The sequence below is a fragment of the Lynx rufus genome, unplaced genomic scaffold (genome assembly GCF_022079265.1).
Source record: "Lynx rufus isolate CCGP_SWC_20201006 ecotype Redwood Valley unplaced genomic scaffold, mLynRuf1.p SCAF_4, whole genome shotgun sequence".
Lineage (NCBI taxonomy): Eukaryota > Metazoa > Chordata > Mammalia > Carnivora > Felidae > Lynx > Lynx rufus.
This window is the reverse complement of record NW_025814856.1, coordinates 149100821-149123133: the sequence shown is the minus strand read 5'-3', so window position 1 is coordinate 149123133 and position 22313 is coordinate 149100821. Positions and strand designations below refer to the sequence as shown.

General features: G+C 51.3%; 1 protein-coding gene across 1 annotated transcript in view; it reads left to right on the top strand.

The window, feature by feature from the left end:
- The first annotated feature begins 10098 nt into the window (after window positions 1–10098).
- Window positions 10099–22313, top strand: part of LOC124523478 (plexin-A4-like) — a 95815-nt gene continuing 83600 nt past the window's right edge. The window contains exon 1 of the mRNA XM_047095253.1: window positions 10099–10447. The gene's annotated coding sequence lies outside the window, so the exon portion shown is untranslated. The remainder of the gene's footprint in view (window positions 10448–22313) is intronic.

Genomic DNA, 22313 nt, shown 5'->3' with positions numbered 1-22313 from the left:
TCCTTCCTTCCTTCCTTCCTTCCTTCCTTCCTCCCTTCCTCCCTCCCTCTGTTTCTTTCTTTCTTTCTTTCTTTCTTTCTTTCTTTCTTTCTTTCCTTCTTTCCTTCTTTCCTTCTTTCCTTCTTTCCTTCTTTCTTTCAATTTTATTTTTGAGTAATCTCCACACTCAACATAGGGCTTGAACTCACAACCCTGAGATCAAGAGTCGCATGCTCCACTGACTGAGCCAGGCAGGCACCCCTTGTTCCATGTATTTTCAAATGTTAATCAGCTAAACTTTCCCACCTCTTCCATTCCTCAGCATAGCGCCCCAAGTCAACACCAAAATGCCTTACTAAAGCACCAAAACTGCCCAATATAAAGCAAAAGTATCTTTCTCCTTTAGAAAGGAGGAAGATTGTAAATGTATATTTATATTTAATATTCTTCTTTTATTGCAGTCATAGACAAATTTGATGGCCATGTCTCCTATGTCTTTACCCGAGTTGTTAGTAAATCTGTTAAACAGGTTAGTTTGAGAACAGAGCTCTGAGACAGATCCCAAGAAAATCTTCCTGCAGATTGTCTTGATGCATTAATGAGCATCTTGGGGGTTAACCATTCAGTCAGCTAACCCATTCAGCCTGCATTGCCCCGTGTTATAAGGATTTTATTAAAGAGTCTACTGAGCTCCTTGGTACGATTCAGATATTTTCTTGTGTTTCCTCGATCTAAAAACCTCACTATCTGCTGATTTAGGGAGCAAGAATAGCCTGACAGAGTTTGTTCTTCGAGATCGCAGACTGATTCCTAGTGATCATTGTATCACATTCTAAATAATCACGTCTACCTTTTACTGAACAAGTGGTTAACATCTGGGCCAAGCTCATTTGTTTATATTTTTCAGAACTTACATTATTTTCAACTTTCACAAAACTGGAATGTTATTTGCCTGTTAACCCTTCTTTGTCTCCCCCTGCGTAGTTCCTGAGAAGATTAATAACTCACTAGGGAACGTTTACCTGTTAATATCTAAATCACGGCATCGCGGTAACTTTAGCCTGGACCATCTCTGGGTGTTAGCTTCCAGGAGTTTACTGATCCCACTGTAGAAGAATATGGCCTTTGACTTGACCTAAAGCTGCTTGTTTTATCCCAGAAAGGATGTTCTGGATCATTCCTGGAATCTCTCTGAGCAATTAGGGCCAAATAGAAGTCCCTAGGCCAAGAAGGGCACTGGGTGGTCTTCAGAAAATGAGAGCGGAGGACTCAACCTGTGGGATGTTTACCCCATCGTGCCTGGCAGACAGGATGCCGTGTGACCTTCAAGGCGGCCCACAAAAGAGGAGCAAGATGGCACCGATAGTCGGAAACTGGAACAAAGGCAAGCTTGACTGTGATACAGATGGGGTGGAGGAGTGGCTGGCTGGATTCAAGAAGAGAGAGCGTAGAGGACTAGAGGCGTGATGAAGATGCTTTTAGCAGCAGTGTTTTTTGTTCCTTTTAAAGTAGCTTTTCTAAAAAATGGGGAATGAAATACTTGCACATGGTAAAATGTCAAAAAGAACAAAGGATGTACAGTAAAACAATGAAATATATATCGCTCTAGCTCCCGCTCTGAGGTTTCTGCTGGTAACTTACAAAATGTTCTATGTATATTTAAGCCTATATAGATATATGCATACTATTCTGTAGGTTAACAAATATGCAAATATGTATACAAATACTCTGCGCTTGTTTTTTCAGAGCATAGATAACATAGATTTACTTCATTTGTTTAAGGTTAACACTGGTTCCACTGCATGACTGTACCCTGATTTTAACAGCAGTGCTTTGAGGGAACGAAAATAGAATTGTTGCCAAACACAGAGTGTTAATCTTAAATTTGAAGCCGAGGCAGTAAATGACAGGTGTGAACAAGTTTACAATTTGGATACCTATGTAATCTGAGATATATCACTTCAATGACCCTTGCCTCAGTTTACCTAGCAGGGAAGGGAAATCACTTTCCTTCTTGATTCTGGTGTTAGAAAATATGAGTCAAATCCCCTTAAATATAGGACTTGGGAAAAACAGCTACTGGAAAGGGTATATATTAATTTTTTCTTATTATCGAGAGGTGGGGTATGGGCAGAAGGCAGCCCTTACTCTAATTACAGCTACACTAAATTGAGCTGACATTGGTGGTGCGTTTTCTGGGTGTCTGTGAATAGTCAGCTGAGTAATGAAGCAGGACTGATCTGGGCTGACCCACCTTATTCTTGGCGTATTGCTGGTCCTGGGGTGCGCTGGGAAATGTTTAACAACTGGCTGTCCACGAAAACAAAAGCCCCGGTGTGTGGTTTGATTCCCATGGTGTAAATGTTTCCAGCTGATTGCTGGCTATCAGTACACCATCACTGAATGCACACTTGGGGAGAGAGGCACACAGTTGGCTCTCCCCCCAGCTCTTCAGCAGCTGTATACCGCGGTGGCCTTGGGGCTCACAAGAACCTCACAAGGACCTCACAAGGGACACTCAGCATTTGTAAAGACTGCAGTCAGCGGAGGTGCACTGGGAGGAAGCCCTTTAAAAACAGGGGAAAGAGAATGGGGCCAGAGGGAGAATGGAGTCAGGTTTCAGAGTCCTGGAGGGAGATGTTAAAGAGGAAAGAGGTCATGACAGGCCCTTGCACCATCTCTGGAAACTCCCAGAGGCCGTCCACGGCTCTCTTTCTACTCTGAGTTAGTATGGTCACCTCTGTCCTTCTTATTCTTCTCTATTGCTACTTTCTTCCTTCCCCCTTTCTTCCTCGTGCATGCCTTGGCCTCACTGCCAACCCATAGGCTCTGCTTAGTTTTCCAGAAGCTGCTCAGGGTTGAGGAGATCCTCTGAAGCCCGAGAGAAGATGATGTGACCCAGTCCTCATGGGGCCCTGTGTGGACGGAAAACTGCAGTGTCAGCTTCCAGCCACTTCTTATTCCCAGTCTTTTCTTGCTGTGACAAGAAGAGGCCCTGGACTTCCCTCCTCCCCTGCAGTACAGTAAAGGTCAGGGTCAGGGCTAGGGAACTCTCTTAGCACCATAGGGACTGGTGCTCACACTGAAGTCCCACACAGTCTGACCTCCGAGAGGATCCTGGGAAGGCAGGTGCCAGACAGCCTGTTCAAGAGAGCAGGATCCAGTACCACTTCACTGCTGTGTGTCCCCGAGGCTGACTCTCTGGAACTGACTCCCCCCTGGGACTTCAGGTGAGTGCTTGACTTGAGCGTTCCGTGGGCTGACGGTTTCCAGTGCCCTGGCTGGGTTTTCTCATTTTTACTTAACACGTTGGGATATTCTAAGATGCTTGATGCGAAGAGCTCTGAAGGGAGTCCCTGGCAGGGCACATTTTGGTGCCCAGTCCTGCCCAGTATGGTCACTATCATGCACCAAGCATGGCCTCCTCTGCCCTTCTTCTTCTAAAGCCAAGTGGGCTCAAATAATAAGAGTAAGAGGCTAATGAGGCCAAGGTCAGGGGAAGGATTCCCTCTCTGTAAGTCACTGTATTAGTTATCTATTGCTTCAAAACAGAGCACCTCCAACAACATCTAGTCGCTGCTCCACAATGTCCAGGACCTCAGTCGGAAGACTGAAAGCTGGGATCATCTGAAGACTTGAACAGGGCTAGAGAATCCTCTTCCAAGGGCTCACTCATGGGATGTCAAGTTTTGCCAGGAGTTGTCTGGGAACCTCAGTTCCTTTCTACAAGGCTGCTCAAGGGTCCTCACCACAGGGCAGCTCCCTTGCCCCAATGTGAGTGATGCAAAAGCCCAGGCTGGAAGCTGCCATGTCTCTTGTGACCTAGCTTGGAAATCACATGTGGTCACTCCTGCAGTAAAGTCTTCTTGGTCACCTAAGTCAGCTCCAATTCAGTGTGGGAGGGGACTGCGTGAGGGCATGAGTACCAGATGGCAAGGATCTTTAGGGCCATTTTGGAGGCTGGCTGTCACAGTTATTTAGGAGGTTATACTCAGGCCACCTGGCAATCATCTTGGAAATGTATGTTACCAGACAAGACTGTTCAACCTATCAGCACAAACCCATCTTCATTGCAAAGGAAAGTGACTTCGGGCCTTTCTGTTCTTTGTATCCTAGTCAGAGGGGCCAAGTGACTCACTTAAGCTACTTGGCAAGTGCTGGGAAGAGGCAAGATGGAGCCTTCATGTGGGAGCCATGAATTGCATTCGGTCCGTGAATTCAGGACCTCGTGCCTTCTGGGACTGAAGTGTTTACCTTTTCTTGTTAAGCAAGATAAAGAACTGGCCAGAGCTGGGACTCTGCTATTTTCTGCCAAACGAGGTTAGGTCACATCCCCTCCCCTGCCACCTCACCCTCCATCCTGCTTCTGCGTCCTCTAATTTCTGGTTCCTTCAGTTGAAAATACAAGTTTGTGTGTTAGCCGAGAGAGAAGGAAGAATTGTGGAGAGGGTGTGGTGGATGAAGGGGTCTGGGGAGGTAGGGGAGGAAGACTTGGACCACGGGAGCTGCTTCAGGGCCCGGATCACCAATACCTGCACAATGTGTGAGTGGGGGTGGGGGAGGCACCCTCCCTACCCTGGTACCAGCTCCCCCCCCCACCCCTGCCATGTAGCCTGGGAAACCACAACAGAGCAGCATGGCCAGTTGTGTCCAGCAGTATAGGTGGGCAGGGGCGATGGGAGTGACGTCCTTCCATCAAATGGCTTATGTAGGCGGTAGACTTTTGTGATGGACCCTATGGAGAAAAACATGATCAGACTGGTTCCTAAGCACAACCACCAGGGTTGTGCGTGGGGGGGGGGCGTCCTGTGACATAATGAGGGGAGACAGGGAGGGAGTTGTCAGCAGAGGCCAGGTCTGTGTGAGCAGGGGCAGGCTGGGAGCTGCGATTCAGGTGTTAACATCTCTGTATCTTTGCTAGCACCCACAGGCTAGAGAAGCCTGGGACAGTGTGGGTCTACTGACCGTACCCAGCTACCAAGTTCAAGCCACAATTCGGGACTGTGGTGACCCAGGGAGACTTCTCCCTCAGTTCCAAGGGCAGCCATTTCTCTGTCCTTTTTTACTGTTCTTTGGCCTGGAGTGTCAAAAATAGAACCGTTGGGTTAGAAGCTTAACCCCTTAGGCATCAGAGGAAAGAATAAGTTTGTTTCAATGGACTGAGAATCTTGAGAACAGCTGTCCTACATCGAAGTGTCAGCTTTCAAGGACACAGAATTGAAGGTCGCTGGAATGTACAGCGGACATCTGGTGACACATCCAGGAAGCAGGGGGCAGTGGGGAGTTGGGGGCCCTTCCTACTGTCTGCATCGCATCCAGGGAGGTGTCACCTGGGAAGGCTCTCCCTTCCCTCCCAGTCTCTGCGCAGTTCGGATAATGTTGATATTTCTACTCTCCTGCAGGTGGCGCCACAATTTAGGTTTTTAAGCTGCTGCCTTCCTGTGGTTTTCATCTAGTGCACTGGGTGCTGTATAAAACCCAGCCATGGGGCCAGCTCTTGGGGGAAAAAATTTCTCTATAGCACCACCAGGCTCTGGTGATTTATTTAACAAGCAAATCTGGCTTTTATCAACTTAAATAGCGGTTCTGTTCCTAGGCTAATAAAATGGTGGTAGCTAAGTGAAGGAAAACTTAAGGATTTCTTCTCCTCTCTCCTATTAAATCTGGCCCTTTCACTCAGCTGTGAGCGATGGGCCAATACTTTTCTCCTCAAGCCCCTCAATAAACCACAACCAAATTGCCACAAAAAATCACCTCCTTGGGAGATAGGACGTTATGAAGCAATATGACATTTCACTTCTCCCTCTTGTGGCCATGGGGCCAGGCAATGACGACTGGGTTTCCTCACCGGCCTGGGGTAGAAGGGGTGACTTACAGATCCGATGTCAGTTGGAGAAAGTTTGGGTTCCTCTTTGCCCCTCACCAGCTGGCGGGGGCTGCAGGAGGTATGAGAGGGAGAAGGGTTTGTAACTCATGCAGAAACCCATTTTGAGCTGTTCTAGAGCTTGCCCTTCCCAGTGTGTCTATTCATAGAGAAGGGTCAAGACAACAGAGGACTTTCCTGCCCCCCTGTACTGTGCCATTAAAAAAGGGGGGGATATGTCCTTCTGCAAAGCAGTGCTAATTCCTTGGATGTGTATTGCACGTATTCGAGAGTTTCCAAGTGCATGAATAGGTAGCATTTCCTTTGAATGTCACTATCTTTAAGGGGTAAGTGGGGCAGATGAGAACGTGAGATCTCCAAATCATAGCATTCGTGGGTGGCGGTGCCTAGGTCTAGGACCAAGTCTTCTTGCTTCCGGTGTAGAGTCCTACCCATCCTACCCCATCTCACTCTCCAGCTTTGAAAGAAGAAATCCAAGAGGCCATAATAATAATAATATCAAGCCCCACACTGCTGCTAATTTGACCCTTCCTGTTCTCCCTTACAATGGTATTACATAACCACCCATGCAACATAGCTTCCTCCGTGTTACTAACTGGAGGGGAAGGAGGGAGAACATGGTTAGCCATATGGCCCTGTTAATGATGAGAGACTCAGCTGGGGCCACTCACCGTCTCGTGGTTGGGCCAACTTTTTGCCTCCCTTCTTTTCTGTCATTTGGTTCTGTTATTACTCTTCAGGCACCACATGACATCCGTTTTTCTGAATGAAAATAAGTGACATCACACACTAGGCAGAAGATAAAGAATAATAAATATATTTTATTTGCCACCTCTAAAAAAGGTGTTTGACTTACCATCCATCCATCCATCAGAAATTGACCCTGGGGCTCACCAGCAATATTCACACACACACACACACACACACACACACAGTGCACAAAGAGGCTACAGGAGGGAAAATCAGTTATATTAAAAATACATGTTAGGGGTGCCTGGGTGGCTCAGTCGGTTGAGTGTCTGACTTCGGATCAGGTCATGATCTCACAGTTCGTGGGTTCGAACCCACGTTGGGCTCCGTGCTTATAGCTCAGAGCCTGGAGCCTGCTTCACATTCTGTGTCTCCCTCTCTCTCTGCCCCTCCCCTGCTCACACTCTGTCTCTTTCTCAAAATAAATAAACATAATTAAAAAATACATGTTAGGGGGCGCCTGGGTGGTGCAGTCGGTTAAGCGTCCGACTTCAGCCAGGTCACGATCTCGCGGTCCGTGAGTTTGAGCCCCGCGTCAGGCTCTGGGCTGATGGCTCGGAGCCTGGAGCCTGTTTCCGATTCTGTGTCTCCCTCTCTCTCTGCCCCTCCCCCGTTCATGCTCTGTCTCTCTCTGTCCCAAAAATAAATAAAAAACGTTGAAAAAAAATTTATAAAAAAAATACATGTTAGAATGGCTGAGAATGGAGGCAAAGATGTTTTCTTGCTTCCTCTCGCTTTCAGCATTTTTATGACATACCCTGAAAGCTGAGTGGCAAACACATTTGAAAGGCTCGCCTCCTCCCCCACAACCCCACTCTGCCTTTATTGAGCCATATTCCTTAAGTAACCCATTATGGTTTTCCATGGGGTTATCTATCTGTGCTGTCACCTCTGGGAAAGGCTTGTGATGATCCTGTGCAGAAATTTTAGAGCAGAAACCTTAGAGTGGGACCAGGGCCGGTGCGAGGCCAGCCTTACAGGACCCTGAGCCTGAGCACCTCCTTAAATTTTGCATCCTGGGTGCCTCACCCTAGTCTCAGTCCTTCCTAGAGAGACATTTGGCCCTGGGCTTCCTCAGCCTGGATGGAGGTCCAAGGAACAGTGGCATTGAGTTATTTTGTTATGTGTTTCTCCGGACTTCCTAAACTAACCTGATATTGTGGGCTTTATCTAGAGTCTGGGATCCAGGGTTTCTGAGAGGACAGGGGCCAGATCAATGTATTAAGGCACGCTAATGAGATAACTCCTTGCTGCTTTCTGGGCCATGCAGTGCTCAGCAGAGAACCAGAGGCCACAAGGGCTCCACGCTGTCTCCTGGAACAACCTCTAACCAAACAAGCAAATGTCTGGTGTCCTCCTCGCCCCGGCTCTGGCTTGGCTCATCTTTTCATTGAGGCCCCCACCTTTGAGAGCAAAGCTTCAACGAGGTGCTGTCTGGATGGACCTGCCTGACCTGACTGTGTTGCCTGCCTTGGGGCTGGTAGAGCTGGTCAGCTCCCAGCGCCTTTCAAAGACTCGCCAGTTTACAACTTGGATTTCTGTGAAAATATAACCCCTACAGGAAGGTGTCAGGATTTATGCTGTCGTCCATCACGTCCACCTAATGGGGAAGATTTTCAAGAGATGGTTTTTTTTTTTTTTCAACGTTTATTTATTTTTGGGACAGAGAGAGACAGAGCATGAACGGGGGAGGGGCAGAGAGAGAGGGAGACACAGAATCGGGAACAGGCTCCAGGCTCTGAGCCATGAGCCCAGAGCCTGATGCGGGGCTCGAACTCACGGACCGCGAGATCGCGACCTGGCTGAAGTCGGACGCTTAACCGACTGCGCCACCCAGGCGCCCCTCAAGAGATGTTTTGATGGGAGGGACAGTAAGGGGCAGGAAGTTGGGCGCCTATAGGAAAAGGAAAGTTGAGGAGTCCTGAGAGAGGAGGCCAACAACTCTGGCTCCTTTGGATGGACCTCAGCGACTGCTGCCCACGTGAGGAGGCACTTAGTGACACAACTGATGGTTCCCTGGGACTATGTTGGGGGTGGGGGGCAGGGCCTTGTGCAGAGCTGGTACCTGAGTGTGGGAATCTTTGAGGCTTCTCCTGGTGGGAGGGGGGCACACTCCCAGGAGGATCTAGGCAGAGGTTTCAGAGGTGGTGCTACCCACTTCCTTTCCGCATATTTCCTCTCTGCCAGATGGCTGTCGAAACCACAGCAACGTGATTTCTTTCTTCGGACTTCCGAAACTGCCCTGATGTCGGCATTGTCTGTTCTGTGGTCGAGGTTTCTGAGAACAGGAGCCAGGTCAGCCCCTCAATATAAACATGAATAGACGCGTCAGGTTACTGAGTAAGCTCTAGGGCACTCGGCCATTCATGCTCTCTCGCCCGGGCCTCCGTCCTTGGGTGCCGCGGAGGGGTGCTGGGGTTCTGATTAGGGATAGGTGCGTGCGCCTGTGTCAGCTCTGCGCACCTGAGGGTCCCTCCGACCGGCAGCGCCCGCATCCCGAGGAGGCTGAGCGTGCCTCCTTCCGAGTGGGCGCCCCGCGCCCGTGACACCGCGTACCCGTCCCTCTCTGCCCCACATCGCCGCCGGCAGGGTCGTTGGGCGCGGGCCGAGGGGACGAGGGGGGTGTCCGCCAACGTCCGTGCGAGGGGGAGCGCCGGCGGGGCGGGCGGCCGCGGGCGCGGAGTGGGGGAGGCGCCCCCTGCCCCCTCTGCCGGCCGCCCTCCGTCGGTCTAGATGTCAGCCGCGAGCTCCGAGCCAGCCCGAGCGAGCCAGAGAGGGAGCGGCGGCGGGCGGCGGGCGGCAGGGGAGGGGAGGAGGCGAGGCGAGGGAGGGAGGCAGGGAAGCAGGGAGGGCGGGAGGGAGGAGAGGAGGACCCAGAGAGCGCCAGGCAGCTGGAGTTTTTGCAGCGCTTGGCCGGGCTTCAATGCACAGCAGCAGCGAGCCGCGGCGGCAGCAGGCAGCCCGGGAGCTCCGGCGGCGGCCGAGCCAGCGGCGGCCCCGCTCCCTGCCCCCTGCAAACTTTGCGAGCAGCCCGCCCGGGGGGCCGGGGGCGCGCCCGGGAGGCCCGGCTCCGCCCGCGGCCGCGCTCTCCGCCGCCGCAGCGCCAGGCGCCGCCGCCGCCACCGCCGCAGCCCCGCGCCTCCCCGGGGAGCAGCCGGCGGCTCCCGCGGCCCCCCAGCCCCGGGCCCTCTGCACCGCCCGGCCGGTCCCCCGGCGGGGGCGGGGGCGGGGGCGGCAGCGGCGCGGCCGGTCGCGGACTGCCGGGGGGCGGCCGCCGCTGCCCAGGGAGGCGCGCAGAGGCGCCGAGAGCGCTCCCCGGCGGGTCCCCCGCGCACTCGCCGCGCCCGGGCAGCGGCCCGACCGGGCGAGCATGGGCGGCGCGGAGTGACGCCGCCGTGCCCGCTTGGCATCAAGGACATTCAGCCCGCGGGGGTGGGGACGAAGGGGGGCAGCCCCGCGTCGCCACCGCAGCCCCAGAGAGCCGCCGCCGCAGCCGCCGCCGCCGCCGCTCCGGCTCCGGGCTAGGTGGAGGAAAGGGGTGCTTGGATTCGATCCACATTCTCCGACCTTTTTGTTGGACATTCCGCCCACCTCGGACGCCGCCGGAGGAGCTGTCAAGCCCCGCAGGCTGTGATTTCGCCCTCCGTTTCCCTTGCCTCCTCCCGGGTTCCCGGTGCCTCGGCGGAGTATTTGCGTTCGGGGCTGGGGCTGGAGGAGGCAGCCACACGCGCGCACACGCACACGTTCAGAGGAGGACGAGAGGCAGCGGCACAGGCACCATCTGCAGTGTCAATGCGGCGCTCCCGCTGAAGGAGGCAAGAGCGGCGCTTCCAGGTAAGGAGCCGGCGGGAGGGCGAGGGCAGCGCGGGCGGAGGTACCCGGCTCGGTCCGGGAGTCCTCGGCTGCCCTGGAGCCAGCCCGCTGCACGCACGCACACACACACACACACACACACACACACGCGCGCGCGCGCATACACACACACACACACACACACTGGCACACGCCGCGCACACGCACCTGCCCACGTCCCACCTGGACACCCGCGTAGGTGCGGCGCGGCCAGAGCAGGTATTTCCCCCTGTTCTTTCTCCTCTGACGATCCGGACTCACACTTCTCTTACCTAGGACTTTCAGGGTGGGATTCTGCGTATGCCTGCCTCTCCCTCCCACCGGGGTAGGCTGAGGGAGCGATTTTTCAGTTCCCGGCCCCTGGTATTTCTAGCTGGTTTTCAAAACGGGAGAAGTAATGGGAGGTTTGGGGAGACCCGCCCAGCGTCATCTCCGCTCCGTGGCCTTTGGACACCCTGGGATTTTGAAGGGAGACAGACCGACAGATAGATATTCTGACAGATATTTGGAGAGCGTGGTGGCCCAGCGTGCAGGGAGGAGGCCACATAGGCAGATGGGGCTGCAGTTCTGTAGGGCGGTGCATATGGAACAGGCACTGCGTTTCCCCAGTAAGAGGCAGCACAAACGCCTTTCTGAAGCATTGCACTGCTTCCCCGGGAATGCGCCGGGATTCCAGGCAGGAAGGGGCTTCCGCATGGCATTGGGTGTGTGGCTGGTCTAGGGAGAGCATGTGGGGGTCAGATCCTCCATAAGAGGTACGACCTATCCACATCTCCAATCTCTCGGCAACAGCAAGCCGCCAGGGCTTAGGGACACAGGTCTTGGGTATCCCTTTCACCTCTCTACTCTCCCCTCTACGCTGTGTGGGAAAGCACGGGGCTGTTTTGCTGTGCCTCTGGCTAACACCTGTCACATGCCTTTGGAGGTGTGTGTCTGAGAAATAGAACTGAAAGGGGGCGGAGGAGGGTGTTGTAGGGAAGGGAGGAAGGTCCCCTCTCTCACGACCACCTCAGCAGTGCCCCCCTGTAAGGAGGCCAGGCATTCTTGGGTTTGCCAGTGTTCCCCAAAGCCAGGTTGCTTTTGACTGTGCAGAACGACTCTCCAGAAGCCTGTGGTTCAAGGTTCTATTTCCCCAAAGCCTTTCCTTTCCTTTTCTGCCCAGCTGGAGTTTCACAGGCTGCTCATTCTCAAACTTTTTCTGGAGGAGGTAGGAGGTGGTTGGGGCTCCAAAAGGGCTTTTTTGCAGTTTCCATCGGGGGTCAAAGAGCAATTCATTCGGGCTCGGTTGTTGTAGGGAGAAGAATGTGAGGTCCAAGTAAAACATGATTTTGGAGTTGCACGTAAATATAGCAGGGCCCCGAGTTTCTCTAGCTGTCCCTTTTGGGGTAGCTTGTGGGGCAGCCTGGCAAGAAATGGGGTGAACTTGTACCCTTTATATAAGATCATGTGTTCAGAGTGTCCTACAAACTCACCAGTGGGAAAAATATGTTGGGAGTCTTCCAGAGTGCTAGGGGAAAGGAGTCAACATTCTTTGGAACAAGGGGCCTCAGTGTTGGGCACAGGATTCGGTTGATTCTGTAAATCCTGAAGATGGGTGCTGAAATAAAGGGCCCTCTGCGCACCCCCATCTCTGCTATGTTCAAACTTTTTTCGGCTCCTGCAAAGGTCTCTCAGCTAGGCTGGGGAGGAGAGGAGCAGACGCCCCTGGGGGGGGAGATTGTATTCCTGCCGTGTGCGGTGTGTAACCGCCCTTTGACTGATTGGAAAGGGTAGATGGACTAAAGCAAAGCTCTCACAATGGGGAGAACCCAGTAGGGGGAAGAAACACTATTTTCTTTTTGAGTGCACACCCAGATACATGCGTGCTTTCTCAAAGGGTCAGTTCAACGCGATCCGCTCGTCCAGAGTGTGATGGCGGGACCCACCTCTGTCCTCCAGGCTGTGGAAGAACTGGAACGTTTCCACACGCGTACCCTATGAGTGCGTGGACAGGGAGGTCCCACGTATGCGTAGAGGAACACATGGTTTTCAGAAGAAATAGCCCCAGCAACAGTGGATGGCTCCCGGATAAACATTCTCTCACTGGACCTTGATGGGGCTGAAGCATGGTGTACCGAGCTTCCGGAAATGTCTGTGTGTCTTCCACACAGACTTCTGCTCCCTTCCCTGCTTCCCTCTCTATCTTTCCTTCCTCCTGTATTTGCAGCCTTAGGATCCGTCACGTTCATGCAAAGCCAGCAGTCATGCTAGTTATAAGCTAAACATTTTTAAACATGGGTTCAAAAAATCCCCACACTTTTTGCACTTAGAATTAGGTACCAATTTGGTTTCTAGGGCAAAGCAGGCATTAATTAACATCTGTGTAAAGCTGAGTGTACATCATCTAATTTTTTCCTGGCTCTCTCGCTGAGCCCTGGAGCATGGCACGTTGCCTCTCTCAATCTCTCTCTCTCTCTCTCTTTTTCTCTCTCTCCCACCCCTCTGTGGACTTCCTTCTAAGTTCTCTAGGGTCTTTGCACTCGCAAGGGAGTCATACTAGAAAAACCCCAATCACGAGTGCTTCTTTTCAGCGGACCCTGGCTGCTGCTAGGCTGTGCCCTAGGGGCTCCTCCGTGAGCGTGGGTTGCCCGCGAGTCCTGTTCCTTCTTGCCCAATCTGGGACTCCCTTGTGGGCTCGCCTCTGTCCTCCCAAGACTTCATCCTGGATGCCCACTGATGCCTGCAAACATTTCCAGAGGCATCTGAGGCCACCAACTTGTTTCCTTTCTCCTCTGCTCCTCTCCATGGCTTCTGCTGCTGCTGTGCCCTGCAGACAGGGAGATCTGCACGGCACAGTCTGCCTGCACTTGGCCTCCGCATCCTTTTAATCACAATGAGGGCTGCTGGGAATTGAGGGGGGGGTGCCTTCTAGGGAGGCAGTGGTCCTGAGGTGGGGAGAGAGCTGAGGGGGCGGGGAGATTAACCGCTCTTAGCTCCTAGTTATCACTAGGCTTTGATGCAAAGAAACTGCAGCCAATCTCTCTCCTCCTAGCCAGCTAGGGGGCATTTCTTAGCCGCTTCTCCCCATCCTCACTAGGAGAAGGCACTACACAGACAATGCCACCTCAGAGACCTGTTGGAGTGGCTCCGTGATGGGCGGGGATGGGCGGCAGCCCTACGGAAAACCAGCTCGAGATCCACGCTGGGATTAGTCTGTGTGACAGATGTACCATTCTTTTTTCGGCTCTCCCCTCCTCTTCTCATTTGTGTCGATGTGAAGCTCGGTGGACCCTGGGGTAGTAGAACAGCGCTCATTTCCTTCCCCTGACACCCCGTTCCTCCTTCTGCATCACTCCCTTCCCCGCCCCCCCCAACTTGCTAATTCACCTCTTAGCTTTGTGCGCACATCCGACAGCCCATTCGCCCTCAAATTTGTGGCACTCCAAGAAATCAATATGACATGAATTTAACGACAGCTGGATGATTAAGTGTTATTTATATTTAAGAGCGGCATTTTAAAAAGACGTCGCGCTAATAAATCAAACGGCTGTTTGGGAGATGCACATGATTAGGGTAATTGCCCTACAGGCCCCATTGTGCAATGCCTGGCCCGTGCAGAGCCCTGCGGACAGTATCTCTTTGGAAGCTACCGGCCCTGCTGCTGCCTACCCTGACCTCCCACATGATCCCCTCCATCCAGACTTACTCTCTCTCGTGCCTCTCCCCTCACTGCGGGCCCGCAGCCTTCCTTGGCAGGAAGGTGAAGTCAGTGGGAACACCGAAGGGGGCTCTGCTGCTAAGTGGTAGGAGATGGGTCTTAAAAGCGAAGGCGGGCAGGAGGTCCTCACTGGCAGAGCAGAGGCCTTGTTCCGCAAGGAGGAGGTTGGGAGAAAGGCTGCCTGAGTCCCCGCGAGAGTCTGGGCCGGCTCCCAGACCCTTGTCCTGACGATCACGCGGCATCAGCCTCCCCAGGGAAGAGGCTGTGTGGACATGAGTATTTGCCCTTGTGAAAGCTAGCAGAATGGAAAGGAATAATAATCAATGGTGATGGTGGTGGCTAATATCTATTCAGCGCGGACTTGGATGGGGCATCATTTTAGTGGCTTACGCAGGTTGGCCCTTATCCTCCATGTAACTACCCAGAGAGCCAGTTACTGTTATTATTCCCATTTCCTGCACGAGGAAGTTGAAAGGCCTGAGGCCAAAGACTTTGTCCAGGATCATACAGTTGGTGGGTGGTGGGGCCACATCTCAAGCCTGAGCAAACTGACCTCCTTCCTTATCACTGCGCTGTCTGCCTCCTTAGGTCTGTAAGGAGCATGTTGTCACCTGGGGAGGTTTGTGGGAGGGTGTGCAGAGGGAGCAGGGGGCATGTAGCTCCTCCCTCGGACATGTCTGTGACCCCAGGTGAATCTGTTTGTTCTTGGAGGCTCGAGTTCCCTATGCATCAAGTGGGACTGCTTTGTCCTTGACTGTTGGTGGGCTGTGAAATTGCACGGGTCGTTGTAACAGAGTGCTCAGTTCCTGAGGGTGACTCTTGACTCTTTTGGTAGCTCCCATCTCTCCCTGGGAGAAAGTAAGGAGGAGTGAATGAGTGCAGATCTCATCTCTTCTTTTGATTCTGTGAGGCCCTGAGTCTTGTGCTGGTCGCAATCTAGCTCTCTCCAGCAACAGCTTCAAATTTGCTGGCATTGTGGAAATACCACTCTCTCATTTAATCCTTCAAACCATCCAGCAAGGGAGGGGGGCACTGTTTATTCCCATCTCGATGCTGTAGGGACTGAGGCCCAATGCCCAAGGCTCTAGGACACTACCTAGCGGATGGTCTTTTCACTCTTGGGGAAGGATGCTTACAATAGGGACTTGTTGGTTCATTCATTCATTAGCCCTCGGGTTCATTAGCCCCAAAGATTCCCCAGGGAATCTTTGAAAGCCAGGAAAGGAGTCTTTGCCTGTGGGTGTCATGCAACGCTGGACGCCTGGCACACGTAATTGTGGGAGCAGAGGTTCACTGGAGGTTGGTGCCAATGGCTGCGTGTGTGGAAGGTCATCCTGTGCACTCAGTGTGAGTGGAGCACTTGATTAGGAATGACATCCAGATCCTGAGCGGTGGACGCTTGGAAGTCCTGAAGGAACCTGTAGACCTGGCCGGGGGGTGCTGTCCCATCCCAGAGCCAGGCCTCAGCTGCCTGGCTTGGTGTCTCTGGCCTCAGCATTTTAGGGAATAGCCACAGGTGATACTCTTGTGGTTAGCGGTTTGTTCTTTTTTTCCCTCCAAAGACAAACTTTTATTCTGCACGTCCTTTGGCTTCTCCATGCTGTAAGGTGAGCAGAAGTTTCTGCCAAACTCGAGGTGGCTCCCAGGGGTGCATTTCATCACCTCCCCTCTGGCGCAACAGTGGGAGTGGCCGAAACTGGTGGATGCGGGGTCCTGCTCAGACGTGCAGCAACAGGTGCATGCGAGGTGTTCGGCACCCTCTCTTTGCCGGCCACGCTTTGGCTAGCCCCTCCCGCTCCACAGTGCCTTCTCCATGAACCAGGATTCGCAGCAGCAAATTGGATTTTGGAATGTTTTGTCACTCCAGCACAAAACAGATCACTAGCTAAGAGGATATCACCTCTGCAGTCGATGCACTGAACGTAGACTAGCGGAATCAATTCCGAGGTCTTACAGGGAAGAGTATTTTCATTAGGAAGCATGAGGAGAGGAGCAGTGGAGGAAGAGGGCCCTGGGACTGTAGGAAAGGAAAACCATAGCATTTCAAGGGCTTTCCTGGTCTTCGCTCAAGATCAGCTTTACATCTGACATACTCATTGAACTTGCCTTTTATGAGCACAGCTGGATTTCCCTCATGGTGAGTGGGGTCTAGAGCTAGAGGCTCAACAAACCATTCCTTGGCTTTGGCCCAGAGGGTGAGGAGAAGGAGAGTAAGCAGAGCAGACTTGGCTGATTGTTTCCTTCTCATGGCAGGAGTAGACAGTGAGAGGAGGGCATGTCAGGTCAGCAGCCATCGGGATGTATAATTGAACCAGCCTACGTAGAACGTCAGCTAACCTTGCAGACATAGTTAGGGTTTATTTCCTCCCTCTCCATCTCAGGCTTGCTTCCTGAAGGCAAATTTAAAATAGAGCAGAATTTCCCCAAGTTCATTCTGTGGGAGTGAATGGGTGTTACATACACAAAATGTTCTCATGGCCACAGTTGGAGAAACCCTTAGTGTAAAGAAAAGCTAGGGTTCCTTGTTGCAGAACTTCTCAGAGCCTTCAAACACAACTAACTTGGATTGTGAAACCACAATAAGGAGATGTACTGTGTGGTGGCCCTGGGAATCCACTGCGAAAGGCTGGCCCAAGGCAAGCACTTCATTTTTCTATTCTTGACTGAATAAAGGATGGATTCTACGAGGACAGTTTCAGCAGAGCATTCATTCTACGTACGCAAAGTACAGGGTTCTAGTGATTAAGTAGATATGAGGGTTTCAAGCAGAATTTTGCCAGATGGGCAGGCAGTCTGACTCCAGGCTCGGCGTTTGCCCCTTGTCCTTCCTAGGCAACAGGGAGGTTCTCAGGCAGGAGTGAGGTCCAGGCAGGTGTATATTTTCTCAGGTTCCTAGACAATTCTGGTGTGTTCCCCCTGGTTAAAAAGCAGTGGTGTTGTGGGGAAAGCTGTGTTTTGGGGAAAAATATGTGTAGACTATCCCAGATCTGTCACTTACAGCCAAGGGGGCTTGGGAAAAATCCCCTTATGTTTCAGTATCACCACTGATAAAATGAAAGGGTTGGTCTAGCTCAGTGATTTTAAACATTTTAATTTTTTTTAATGTTTATTTATTTTTAAGAGAGAGAGAGAGAGCGTGCTCAAGTGCACAAGCGGGGGATGGGCAGAGAGAGAGGGGGACACATAATCTGAAGCAGGCTCCGTGCTGTAAGCTGTCAGCACACAGCCCAATGTGGGCCTCGAACTCATGAACCTCAAGACCATGATCTGAGCCGAAGTGGGATGCTTAACCGGCTGAGCCACCCGGGCACCCCAAAACACATTTTAATATGGATGGGGTGGAGCTCTTTATTCAAATGAAGTTCTATATGGGATTCTGACCCACAGCACAGATGGGAGAAGGACTGTTCTGGTCAGAGCTGTGGAGGAGCCCAAAGCCTTGTACTTTCCGTCTGTCTGCCCCTCACCCGCAGTTTTGGCCTGGGCTCTCTAGCAAGCAGAGCCTGAGGCAAAAGCTGACGTGGGAACGCTTCCTTGAGAGGTGGAAGCCCAGAGCAGCAAGAGTGAAGGAAAAAGGGGGAGAAGTAGGGAAGGAACAGAAACACCAAATGTACAAAGAATCCAAAGAATGTGTTGCCCAGCCAGCCAGAGCTTCCTGAGGAAGCACAGCTGGTGGTTCATTACCTAGACAAGCCTGATGGGAGCATAGCCTCAGAAGAGTCTGGAGGGCAGGCACAGCCAGCATCCGTGCTGGGACCTTGTTGTGAGCTGTGGTTCCTTGGGCACCATTCGCCCCAGGAGGCGGGAACTCCCCCTCACTTTGAGGTTGTGAAATTAGCTCAAACCAGAGCCTCTGTGGTCAGGCCCCTCGGCTGGGGCTTCAGTGGCTCCCCCCACAGTGGACCTGCTGGAGCTTGGCCTTTGCCCTGAAGGAAGAAAGTCTTCGAGAACTTTAAGAATAATGCGAGGCATTCCAGGGGCCAGTGGCAAGTGGCTGAAGGCCAGAATTGGGGGTGAGAGTGGGACTTCAGGAAAGATCTGAGCAGGTACAGAAATTGGGGGTCTGGGATAATGGGTTCTGCATAAGACGCATGGTTCCTCAGAATAGAATCAGATAGTGAGCCAGAGCAAGCTGCTCCAAGAAGGTATCATTCAGCCCCCAAAATTCTTGACTCCATGGCCACAATGGCCAACCACACTGTGGGTTACCTAGTTAAGCCACATTAAGAATGGGTTCCAGTTAGGGAGTCTAGGTGGCTCAGTGGGTTAAGCGTCCAACTCTTGGTTTCCACTCACGTCATGATCGCACGGCTTCGTGGGTTCAAGTTTCACATCAGGCTCTGTGCTGGGAACGAAGAGCCTGCTTGGGATTCTCTCCCTCCCTCTCTTGCTGCCCCTCCCCCACTCGTGCTCGCTCTCTCTCTCTCTCTCAAAATAAATACATAAATTGAAAAACATTAAAATAAAGAGAATGGGTTCCAGTTAGGCTTCAAGAGGCTTTTCCTAATTTTTAGGCTTTTTAAGCCAAAGGAGTGCCTGCCTTCCACATGATGGTGTATGGATATCTCAGACACTTCTGTCTGCAACGGCTGAGGGGCATGGCTGCTTGGAAGCTGGGGTCAGAGGCAAATGCCCTCTGCCTTTCTCCTGGTTTTAAGAAATATTGTAAGCACTGAAATATAAAACAAAAGGGGGCATTTTTGCATAAAATACTTCCCATAAGTCATGCCTCCAGCCAGCGTCCCTTCCATTTTACATCTCTTGGGCATTGAAGCCCCTCCCCGGTCAGGCGGAGCAAAGGAGTGATGCTTGCCCTATGCTTGTGACCCCTTTCCCTGCTCTCTTCACCATTAGATACTGACCCCCGCCTTTCTTCCTGAAATGCACTTGCCTTTAACTGCTGATTGATGTGAGCAACTTGCTGACTTGGAGACATGTGTCCGCATTAGCATGTCTGCCTGAGATTTCCGGCTCCTGTGGGTCAGGACCAGCCGCTGGTTGAAGTGTGTCTTGTGTGATCAGAACTTAATTCATACTTTGTAATAAAGGTGAGGAAGCTGATGCTGGTGGTAGCGATGATGACCATAGCATTTAATTTTCTTATGTCGGTAGATGAGAGAGACCATTTCTTACTTCTCTTGTGTACTTGGTGCCCAGATTAGGGCCTATCATACTGGAAGCAGTCAATAAATATTTGCTGAGTAAATAGAATTAATAAATGGAGCAGGAGAAGGTGGAGATGAATGGCCTGTAAAGGACAGAAGTAGGGGCATGCGAATCAGCTGCTATGGCAAGCACTTGCTCTCCGGCAGGGGCAGGGTTGGAGCCACATCAAGGAAGGTGGCTCTTTGAGAGGATAAGATGAACAAAGATGAGTGCAGGCTGAACCCAGCCGTCACCTTAGAGTGTCCTGGGTGATGGTGGTTTGGGGGCAGGTGGTCTGTTGACACTGACCCACATGGAGTTGAGCTCCTGCTTTCCATATAAAACTGAGTGTGGGTTTGGGTGCTGGGAGATTGGGGGAATAACCAGATTACATTTCCCAAAGCATTCCAAAGACAAGTCCCTTCATGGAAGAAGCATCCGTGGCCAAGTAAGCCTTGCAAACACCTTATGCTCTGTCTTCCTCTTGGAGATTCAAGACTTACGTTAAAGGCATAGGACGGGCACCTGGGTGGCTCAGTTAGTTAAGTATCCGACTCTTGATTTCGGCTCAGGTCGCGATCTCACAGTTGTGAGATGAAACCCGGCACTGGGCTCTGCACTGTCAATCTGGAACCTGCTTGGGATTCTCTCTCTCCCTCTCTCTATGCCCGCCCCAGCTCATGCACACCCTGTCTGTCTCTCTTACTCTCTCTCTCTCTCTCTCAAATAAATAAACATTTAAAAAGGCATAGGAATCCCACTGTAGAGACACCTGTTTAATTATTCTTAGCCAGCCATTTTTCAGCTTGCTTGGTGGTGTGTGTTTAAGCCAATCAACAGCTCCTGGAACAAGTGTTGGACAGAAGACCTTTTGGTGAAATCGTTTCAAGTGAAAGCTTTCAGGTTTGAGTTTGGTCCGGAGGAGAAGAAACAGGAGAATGAATGTACTGAACTGTTACACAGGGGAACATGTGGGCTCCAACTGCCTTCTTCTGGTCCTTGTCATTTGCCTTTGAGACTCTCAGAAATGGCTGTGAATTGTTATGAGATATTGACAACCATGGTGTCTTCCCATGTACCTTCTCTAAAGGGACCGTTTTAAGGAGTGTGATTGTGGCTCCAACAGGTTTGTGGAAATGTCCCCAACACGTAGCACCTTTTGGTTGCATGTAATAGATCAGGATGAATGTTTGTAAAGTATGTGAGTAATGACATTCACCTTCTCGATATTGTTTTTTTCAGCTACATTTATCCAATAAGAGGTTTCAGTAGAACTGGCAAACATACACATTCTCATTAACAAAGAGGGCTTGAGTTATTAAGACATACCTTCCTAGATTTTGGGTAGTTGAAACAAAGGATTTTCTCTTGGGGAGGAAACTTTGCTGCCCCAGAGAGGCTAAAGTTTTATAATTAGACAAATCCATGGTTTTCATCATTGGGTACTGACCCGGAGAGTGGAGTTAGACATTTCCCATGGGCAGCATTTCAGTGCCCAGTACTCATCTTACATAGGTAATGATGTGTGTGTGTGTGTGTGTGTGTGTGTGTGTGTGAGAGAGAGAGAGAGAGAGAGAGAGAGAGAGAGAGTGAGTTGGTGTGGGGGTGGGCTAACACCCCAGTGGTATTTGGATTTGATTCACGTGGGGACACCGGTTAGTGACCCACATGCCCAATTATAAGCCCTCGGCCATGCTTTGCCCAAGCACCATGCTCCTTTCCAAAGTGAATAACAGTTGCTAACACACACTTACTAACAAAATTCCCCTGATGCCCATTCATGAAGCATTGCACTGGTGATTCTATCAGCATTAAACTGTTTGGTGACGGAGTTTAGAATTATAGGAATCGGAGAAATGAATTAGCAGTAAATCAAGTCCCAGCTGAGTTCGAACCCAACTGCAGTGAGTTTTAAATTAAAAATATCTTGCTATGATGAAGCAGTTGTAAGTCAAGAACCGGAGCTCTGTCACTCTTGACTTTGGAGAACTGTAGCAGTCACCCTTTGAAAGAAAAACCCTGGCAATGGCTTGTATTGATTCCCAGCCATGCTGGGAAATTGCCACTTCATTTCTTCTTCATAAACTGTTGGCTTTCATTTTTTTTTTTTTTTTGAAAAGGAATCCTATTTGCAGGGACCTGGCAGAGCTCTGGGAACAGGGCAGGTGGGAGAGGGCTCCGGCCCAGGGGGCTCATTCATTGCATTCTCTTTGGTCCTTCTCAGGAGGAGCCATGCAGAAGGGGAATCTAGGTCTGCGGGTGTTGTGCGATTTGTTTTCCTGCTCGGACCATATTTGATTCTTCTTTCTGGGGGATCTGTACAGAAAAACAACAAAGAGAACACTTCAAGGAGGCTGCAAGACTGTCATGTTGCAGTGACAATTGCGGTGTAATAGGAAATCATTTATGTAAGTTACGGTGCCCTCTGAATGGAGCTTGTCAGAAATGTGGCTACAGCTTCTCAAGGCCTATTTTTTTTTCTCCTACAAAATAATCCCAAGATTTTCATTTTCAGAGCAATTGAAGAAGTATTATGTGCCGACCAGGGAATAGGGAGACCCAGCTTCTAATCCTAGGCCTGCTGAATGTCTTTCAGCAAGTTCCCTCTCTGGGATAGGCCTCAATTTCTCTTCCTTTAAAGCTGGAATAAGCCCTTGCTGTTCCTGACCTGAAGCCCAGGAGGTGAGGATGAACGTGGCCATGCATATTAAAGGACCAGGTGAGCAGCAGAAGATTCTATTTACATGCAAGGTCAGAGAAAATCAAGAAGAAGAGAATGAAGTCTAAGCTCAGGCCTCTCGCCGTTACACTTGTACAAGTTCCTGTGTGCTTGCGGATCTGGTGAAGAGCTGTAATGATGAAAGCAACCTGCAGGGTTCGAAAGGAGAGTGTATGTGGGAGAGCAGGAGACCAGGGGAGGGGATGGTGAGTACAGGAAGACGGAGGCCTAGGTAAGAGGGGAGACCTGATCCTGGCACTGGTAGGTTAGTTCAGGACTTCAGAGAA